Source organism: Hakea prostrata, chromosome 6 (assembly GCF_041222555.1).
Source record: "Hakea prostrata isolate BN-2017 chromosome 6, UWA_Hpros_2, whole genome shotgun sequence".
Taxonomy (NCBI): domain Eukaryota; kingdom Viridiplantae; phylum Streptophyta; class Magnoliopsida; order Proteales; family Proteaceae; genus Hakea; species Hakea prostrata.
The window spans coordinates 38,047,670-38,055,232 of NC_142605.1; positions in this window are offsets into that span (position 1 = coordinate 38,047,670).

Sequence of the window (7,563 nt, forward strand, 5' to 3'; positions counted from 1 at the left end):
AATTAGAATCAAAGACAGATAAAAGGGAGAAAAAAAATCTAAAAAAGTATTAGATGGTAGGGCTATAACAGGTCTTGTTGAGTCGGATTCTCCAAACCTCTAATCTTATCCTGAATGTTCTTTGCATAGTCCAAACCTTGACCCTAACCTTAAAACAAATATGTGTTATTCATTATTATAAACTACAGATACACTTCAAGACATACGATTAACAAGAAAAAAAATGTGAAATAGAGAAATTTCTTGTATCATTTCTTGGATAATCCCATCCTTGACAAGATCAGGATAAAGATCAGAGTTGCAAACCAAGCTAAATTTTAAGTAAAAAATTAATTAAAATAAAACTTAACACCATTAATCACTTATTAAAATAAAACTTAACACCATTAATCACTTATTTAAAAAAGAGAATCTTGCTTTGAGATTGAACGCATCAAGAATTTAATTATATAGGTTGAAATTTTTTCTCTCAATGGATAGAGTCTAGATAGTTGGACATAAATAATTATTTAACCTTAATATTTACTCAAGCCTAAAATTTTCAGCCCAAACTAGTTTAAGGTCATAATTCTGTGTTGAGGCTGTTTTGGGCTTAGGATGGCTTTTGGCCCCAAAGTTGCATCCGTAATTGATTGCCAAATTGAGCTTTAAAGAGTGAGTTTTCTTTTTTGATGATAAAAGCTTAAAGAGAAAATTGAATGAAGAAAGAAAGAGTAGGTAATCAATCTAATACGAGTGATAATCGGAGATTACTTGCGAAAACCAGAAGAAACCTATCTGCATTTGTTAAATTGACCCAGTTAAGTTAAATGTGGACCTATGCGGTAATGCCGTCATTTAGATACAGTAATTAAGTTTCAGAAAGTTTTATTCTGAATGTCTTCACAAATTAATAATTATAGAAAGCCAGAAAAGTGAGAAAACTATGGTGATGATTAATAGCAAAATAAATAAATGTAATTAGATGGAGTTAGTATGGAAACAATGATTCTGCTTCTTGCCTCTGAAAGCTAAGTCTTAACTGAATTAATCTTGAAGAGAGAATAGGAGGGAAGAAGAAGAAGAAGAAGAAAGAGAGAGAGAGAGAGAGAGAGAGAGAGAGAGAGAGAAAGAGCTCTGGATTTAAGTGTATAAAGCAAAAGTCACTTTTAACCACCCACCCCCACTTTAGGTTATGAGTGTTGTCCAAAGAGATCCCAACTGCTCCCGTGTCTGACGCCCACACGTGCTATCTCACTCACTGTATCACGTGCCTACTCAACCACTTGGCAAATAAAAAATCTAGACACGTGTGACATGATGTCACCTGATGATTTTCTTTTTCACCCCCTCTAAACCACTCGTTCATTCATGATCATTGATCAGATGATGGTTTTCAAGCTACGTCGTGTAATTTCTTTGATCTTGAGCTTTATCAGTTCATGAGATTCACCTAATCAAAGTTTAAAGTATTGGTATTGAGTATCGTATGGGTCAAGTGATTTTAAGAGACGTTATCATTTGTGTCGAGTATTTTATCGCTCTGTCTAACGTATTTTAATATAATTCAATTGAGAGACGTATCAAGACGATTTGCTCCAATATGAATACGTAAAAACTAGTATCGTATAGTATCGTAAAATACTTTAAACCTTGTACATAACTATATAGAATTAAAGCCCGAGTATCTCGAGATTCATCTTCTAGAACCAAGTCATGAGGTGGGCCCTTATTTTCCATGACGATCCAATCGAATTCAACTCGTATCACCTATATAGAATGGTCCCCCTCTTTCCTTTTCTTCCGTTTCCATCCATGGCCCTTATTCCAAATCATAGCTAATGATGGGAGGAAAGAAAAGTTAGCAATTTCAAGGTAATAATGTACTTCGCGGGCTACGGCATTATCATTCTATTGGGAAATGATGTGAGAAAAACCCTGAAATGGTCAAAGTAGATGGGTTAGTCAGCTGATTGGACGGTCAAAAATGTCTTGTCTCTATTGATTTGTGGAGGGGGATTTCATAGGAGACTAGTAGTTGTTGTAAGAAGTAGAACGTAGCCATGTAGGTAAGTAAGAGCTGTTAGAGAGAGAGAGAGAGAGAGAATCCTAGGGTGTGGGGATACGACATATTAGGGTTAGGGTTTAGGGTGTTGAGATCCATAATGTAATACCATTTGGGGTATGGGTCCCACCTTGAGATTTATAATAGCTGATAGGGGTAGTCAAATACATGATTATTATATATAAATGGGGTCTTAAGGTTTGGTTATAAAGTAGAACAAGTAGGTGAGAGTTGTGGGACCCATTTTGGGCACTAACTTGGTAGAGCAATTAGATGGAAACTTACATCAAGTAGGGTCTACAGGGACATTTATCACTACTACTACTTTACTAGTAGACCCCAATAGTCCAAAAATTAATATTAATGAAAAGGAACCTAAGCCACATGTTTAGTTGAGGAAAGTGGAATGTGTTTCACAGCTTACACAGGTAGCGTATGTGTTACAATTAATTAATTCAATTGTAGATTTTGAGGAAAAAGGAAGAATTATGTTGGAAATTGGGACCCAAGTGTTGGGTTTTATTTATTTATTTTTCGCTTTTTTCACATTTTTATATTATAAGAATTAATAATAATCTACAGAGTTTATACAAAATGTTGGTACCATTTGCTGGCGACCAACCAATTTATAGGTTAGAGACAGAGATAATTTGACAAAAGAGATGACTTTTTGGTAAGAGACAGAGGACTTTTTTCAGGCACTTTATACTGGAAAGAAGAAGAAAGAAAGAAAGGTAATGCCTTAATTTGGGGTGGAACCAGGGACCACTCAGTAGTATTTCCAGCACGTGATGAAACAGTGACGTAAAGAGTTATACTAATAGTATTAATAGTAAATGGCATGCATGAAATTAAAAGAAATTGAATGATTGAATTTCAAGCATTCAAATACAAACTATCATTATTTTACCTCGATGCATCTTGTTCGTTAGTTGGTAATGATCGGCACCTCTTGAATCACGAGTTCGATATTTTCTGTAGTATATGTAATAATCTCTGCTAATTCCTATAAAATATGAACTACTGTGAGTTGATCAAGGGTTTGAAAAATGAATAAGAACAAGGTTAGTATAATGGTGCAAGAACCTTTGGATTGGAATCTACAATCTTGGAAGGAAACCCCTGTTTCATATGATATGGTGACCTTTACGTAATTTGAAGTATGAACTGGGTCTTATATAGAGTAAGAAAGGGGAATAGGATTTCGTATCAAGTCAAAATAAAGATTTGTGATATTTGATGTTTCAGCTTCTAACTACAGAAGGAACTGTAAAAGCTATTATCAGTTCCAGTTCAGTTCACACTTGAATTTCTTAGAAAGGGCCCACGTTTTGGTGGTTCTGGCCCACTTAACACCTGACAAATGTTCACTTTTAGCTCTTAAGGTATATGAATACGACATCAGGGCAGCTGTTTTTCCCTTATTTTTTGCCCCCTTCACATTACAGAAACTTGTTCCAAGGCATCTCTCAGATTTAAAAATAGTTTACTTGTTTTCCTATTTTAGTTTCTTGTGTTGCTTCCAAATCTAGTTTCCCTATCAGCTGTCTATGAAGAGGCCACACTGTATTGAGAATAGGATGGATCAGTTTGAAAATTATCAGTTCCTTCCAGCAACAATGAAGAAAAATAGGTACAATAATGAAGAAATAGGTAGACAGATTAGTAACTCAAAAATCAATTCTAGAATTTGATAATGGACACATTAATTGACAAAATGCCAACCCTTGGTACCTAAAATCCCCAAACAAATATACCCTCAACGAACCCCTTTTTTGTTGAACTATTTTTGCGAGAACAGGTCCTATCAAATTTGTTTATTTTGCTAAAATTGCAGTACTAAATTCACAAAACTAATTAGGAGGACCATGCATGTCCAACCTAATTGTATAGTATGTTATTTTGGTTTGTTTGTATATGGACTTATGTTTCAAGTCTCATGTCTTGTATTTTATCACTTGTGCAAGTAGGTCGATATCTTATATTTGAGTATATTTACGATATATATTGGGTTATAATATAATTTCTTAGCTAAATTTGTTTTGTCTATGATTAGTACAAGAGGACCATGAGTAGGGACAGCTATATTCTTCATTGATAGTGATTCAAATTTCTTATCAATCTACATATGCTAATAAAAGCATGGAGAAATTTTCCTCCTCTATCTTAACAGGATTTGGTACTGGATACACCTTGAGAATCCCGGGTTCAACTTTAGTACTATATCTTGATAGGATTTGGTCTTGGGTAAACCCTGAGAATCCTGTGCTGTAAATTCTTTTTCGACCAAGATTTCGATCTCAACCGTTTGTTGCAGGTGCTGTGCCAGCACCCCAGCAAAATCCAAGAATTCAACTGGATTTTACTGCTAGACAGCAAAATAAAAAACAAATTAAAAAGAAAAAAATCTTTAAACAATATCTACTTGCAATGAACATTGCAGTTGAACATAGAAACTAGAAAGAGCTAAAAGGAATGGGGCAAGGCAGGGAAAAATGCCTTCTTTTTCCCCTCTTTTTATCTTTTCAACAATCAATATAGAAGGCCTTCAAATTCAAACAGAATATTGATGGTAAGTTGTGGTGAGTAGAACAGCAAGAGAATTTGAAAAAGAGACATAGATTAGGGAGCGTTGAAAGGGGTGAAGATTCTCGTAGAAAAAGAGTGTCTGTCGTCCTGTACTAATCATTATATCTGCTTACCCTTTTCACTATAACACATGAGTGCGCTTAAGCGTACCATACCATACCAGTGAAAAAGTTTTCACTCCCAACAAAAGAGAGAGAGAACAGAGAGAACAGAGAGAACAGAGAGAGAGAGAGTTCCTCACCACTCACTAATCTCCCTCGTCTCTTCCTCCCAGTTGGTAAGTGGTCAGCATAGCTAAGCCCTTGCCGACAGGAAATTCTGTCTGTCTCTCTAGAAATAAGTCACAAATAAGAGAATATTACAAAGTTAAAATGATAATAATCTACTCTACTCATTGATTGATTCATTGTACCTCGCTACTCACGTTACAGCCTCACATACTCTTCACCAAAAGTGAGAAAGAACTATTCAAATTTTCACTTTTACCCAACACTATCCCTTTCTTCCATTTTTTTTTCACTTTTTACAGTTTCTGCTGTTTCTTGTGAGTGGGTAGGAGGATCTGGAATCCATCAAAACAAAGCACATAAACTTTAAGGGGGGGGAGAGAGAGAGCTTTCAAAAGCTTTTTTTCAGAAAAAAATGGGTAGATTTTCTTGGGTTCCTATCATAAGAGAGGAAATGATGGGGTGTGGTCTCTTGAGAAATCTAATGAGCTTACTGATCAAACATGTAACGGGACAAAGAGTTTCCAGAACTGGATAAAGTTCTTAAAATGGCAAATTGGAAGATGAGGAGCACATATGATATGCTGCCGTTTAGTGTAATTCCCCATCTTTGTAAGTTCTCTCTGTGATATATCATTACATACCCAACTGCCCCTCTTTTAGAATCACCATTTTCCTACTGGATCCAAAAGAAAGACCAGAAGATCAAATTTCCCAATTTGGAAACACAAGTCATGGACTGCTCAAACTTACATATGTACATGTATAAGTTATAATACATGGAATTTACAAGCACAGGCATCCAGTAGTAGCAATATCAGTAGCAGTAGCAGTAGCAGCAGCAGCAGAGTCATGATTTTGAAGTTGTTAACGACCATGAACCTGCGAATCAGTTGAGGTTTGTTGCAGAATCGCTATCGGGCAACTTGCTGTTGTCCAGTACCGGGTGCCGACAGGCTTCGTTGCTCTGGGTCCTCTCAAGACCTTTTAGAAATGATGACCAAACCTAATGGACGACAATACAACCCCAATATTTAATCTCTGAGATCAAAATTCAAAACTTGAGAGGGCCCCCACCATTCCCTAGCCCAAGGTTTAGCTTACGAGCCATTGTATGTTTAAAAGACAAGGCACCCAAAGATGATGGGATAGAATAGAACAACTCCCTGACTGAGTTCCAACTTTTCTTTGACCACGACACCCAAAGCTTGAGAGATGGACTTCCACTGGGTCATGGTGGGGTTCCACTCCTTCGTCTATGTTGATAAGATACCTCTCAGGAGATATGGATGACTCACAACAGTTCTATGTGCTTCTTTAGCCACAAAGATCTGCTCTCTGTTTCCTTCCAAGGTTGACCACAAAGTGACCAAATCGGTTTGCCATCCACCCAACCAGGTCAAGAAACTTCCCTTGAGAAATAGACTCAAAAACTTCCACATTTCTTAATCAAGATGGTTCTACTGTGCCCTTTTGGAACTTCCCCTTTTTCAAGCTTACTCAACAGTTACCATAACCAAACCATGTCTCTCATGTTGGCCTCTCCACTCCTTCCTTATCTTTGTCACTTGATTCTGTCATCAAAAAGCTTCACATATATTAAAAAATTGTATGAAGATATATTTAACAACTCCCTTCAGCAGTATCAAACAAGTAATCATTCTCCAATGCTCTAGAGCAGAAGTTTCCATTAGTATTCCAGTCATAAAAGGAAACCCACAATTTTTTTTTTTTTTGCAAATTCAAGAAATTCTAAAGAAATTTCAAATATGAAACTCCAGAGGAACCAAAACAGGACATTAGACGTGGCTGGAAATTTGTCTGTAGACAGCTGTGAATGGATCTTAGACAAATATGGTAAGATTACTTACCAAAAATAGCAGAAACCTTTCTTGATGACGAAGCTCACTAGATCATGAGGAGATATCGTGGTCCGTGCAAGTACTGGTTTTCCATTAATGTTGAACCTGAGCATGAGAGCTCCATCCCTACTTATTTGAGTTAGAAAACAAGTCTCTCTACCTATTAAGGAATGACAGACAGAAAGTTCATTCCCCGATCAAAAGAATGAATATGGTGGCATTTTGATAATCTCATTCACCATCCTTCACATGATTATGAATTCAACATAAAGTGACCTGAAGTAGTACAGACAGAACCAGTTGTGCTATTACTATTAGACAATGATTTCTTGGGTGTAAGTAGGATGATAATGCAGAGAGTCAGATGACAGTCTCAGTATGGAGCAGAAGAATGTTGTTCACATAATTATAAACCTCTGAAGTACAATCATCGTAGGTGTCTAATTTGAAGATAAAGCTGCAAATTCTTCAAACTAAAGCTGTAACTCTTGTGAGACCAATAGACTTCGAGATTAGATCTCCTCCAATGATCTCAACATTTCATTCCACATTCAAAATCACATCCCTAAGATGTTCCAGGCTTCCAGTATTGCCATGGAAACACCAGAAAAGGAATTGCCTTGGGACAAGAATCCTTCAAGTGTTACATGGAAATATATCAATAATTGCATGACAGGTTTGGACTGAAGGACTAAAGCGAACAGCTAGATTCCTGTTATCCTCAGAAAGTAGGTGGGGGGGGGGGAAGGGGTATATTGAAGCCTCAAAAAGCTCAAGAACAGTGTTTAGGGCTTTCTTAGTGTAATATTTGGTCTTGGCAAGCATATCTCGCTGACTGAGC